The sequence below is a fragment of the Halichoerus grypus genome, chromosome 1, assembly GCF_964656455.1.
Source record: "Halichoerus grypus chromosome 1, mHalGry1.hap1.1, whole genome shotgun sequence".
Classification (NCBI taxonomy): domain Eukaryota; kingdom Metazoa; phylum Chordata; class Mammalia; order Carnivora; family Phocidae; genus Halichoerus; species Halichoerus grypus.
Window position 1 is genome coordinate 201,079,047 of NC_135712.1, and position 2,225 is coordinate 201,081,271.

Consider the following 2,225-nt stretch of genomic DNA (forward strand, 5'->3'; position numbering starts at 1 on the left):
TAGTTGATTTCTTCTTCTTCCTTCCTGCTCAGAATGCAGATATGAGGCTGGCAGTGGGCCAGCCCTCTGCAGCCCATGTGACAGCCAGGACATGAAAACTTTACTCCAGGGGTGCAGGGCAGAGAGCTGACTGCAGCAGCCAGGGTGCCTGTATGAGTAAGACAAGGCCATAACCAGTCAAGGCCCCCTCCCCCACCCATGACTGGGATTCTGTTGTGCGCAGGTGGGAGAGACTCGGTGGAATACACTGGAATGCTCTCCCCTGTTGTTCTGGCCTGAGTCTGTGCTGACCACTCAGTGCATCGTTCTGGTGCATCCGGTTATCTAGAAACACATGGGCTGGAGCTGCGGGTCACAGATTATGGGTCTTGGACATGGGGAGCTGATGAAAAGTCTTGGAAGATAGGGAAGGGGTTCTACAGGGTGGGTGTGGAGGGGGCTAGGCAGCATTAAACAAGCATAGGGAGAGGGAAAGATTAAGTTCAATCATTGTGGTTCAATCGTGGTCATTTCCACGGGCTCCACACAGGACGAGGGAGGGGGCATGGGAGACAGTGGGCCTCAAAGATGGGCAGAGCTGAGTCTGAATCTTGGATTTCTCACTGACAAGCTGTGTGACCTTGGGCAAGTCACTCGGCCTCTCTGAGTTTTTGTCTGGAAAAAGATTTAAGGTGACTTGCAAACAGAGGTAACACCCAGAAAAACATCTCAAGTAAATGAATGAGGAAATGGAGGAGAACAAGCAGACACCAGTGAGTCAGGCCCACACACTTGCTGTGCTCTGAGGCTCCACACGCTTGCTGGAGGCCCTCTGACAATCTGGGTCTCAGTCCAGCAGCCAATAAAAAGAGCCAAACACATCTAGTTTCAGATTGTCGGGACTCACAAAATCAGGCAAGGTCGTACTGGATTCAAGGAGAGAAATGTCTCCACGCGTCTTCTTGGAGAAGACGTGGGCATTGGGAAGTCTGTTCTGAAGTATTTTACACAAGAACATCTTTCACAAAGTGGCTAAGTTCGGAAAGCCCCGTCTATCAGAGCTCCTCCTTGGAGAGTCCCACATCAACGTATTAAAGGCTCGGTAAATCTCACAGCAAACTAACTTCCAGAGCTTCTCGAGCAATGGAGGGGGTACCTCTGTCTTCTTCCTCCTGTCCTTGTTTCTCTATAGCACCTGCTAATTAGTGCATCATGGCGCACACCTCAGCAACTACTGGGGCAATGTAATCCACGTCCTTAACAAAATCTACAGAGTCCATAGGGCGGTGTGCTGGAAGGAGCCATTTTTAAAACGAAACGCTCCTCAATATAAGTCAGTGATGACACGCGGAAGCACAGTTCAGGACGGGGAGGCAGGGATGGAGGGCACCCCCTGCCTCACACCTGCCTCATTAAAATGTGTGCAGATTAATCTCCCCTTTCTGGACCCGGAGGACAGTCCCCTGCTAAGGGATTAGGGCCATTCTTAGTGTATGAGCTCTTCTTTTCTTTCTGGATTACGTGAGTTGAGATTTGTCATTTGTTGGTTTCCTCAAAGCAAAAGTAACTGTCTGGAACACCTTAGTGGAGTGGAAGTATACTACTTAGAACCACACACACATTTTTCCCGACAGGAAGTTCCCACGAGTAGGAGAAAGAGAGGCCTGGTGTGGCGGGGTCATTCCCCGGGGCCTCCTGCAGGAACCCTGGGCCCCCTTCTGGAGTGCGGTCAGCAGGGAATGGCAATCTGCAGCCTTGACCTTGGTAGCCCAGCCCAGTTTCTTTGGGTGGGTCAGGTTGGGAGCTTCCACAGAAGCAAGAGGCTGCCTCTCAAAGTCGCCGCACTCTCCAGCTCATTGTCTTTCCGGGCTTGGGCTATGGCTCTTCTTCCATCCTCAGAGGGTGAGGATGCGGTGGAAGTCATGTGGCCCTCAGGTGGGAGAGAAGCCTGACGTGCGTCTCCTGGGTGGGGCTCAGTGACCTGTCTCATCCAAGGAATGAACTGCAGATCTCAAACCGTGAAGTCTGAAACTCCTGGGGCTCCTGATAAAAAGTCAGATGTCCAGGCTGCACGCCAAACCTCTCTGAATCTGAATTTTCAGGGGGAAGATCCTGGGTAACTGTATTTTAACAAGTACCAGGCAGTTCTTGCATCTTTGCCCTCTCTCGAAGCATCTTTGCTGCTCTCTCAGCCCTGGGCTGCCTCAATTTTGATTCCTGTCTCTAAATCCCCTTACTCCACTTGT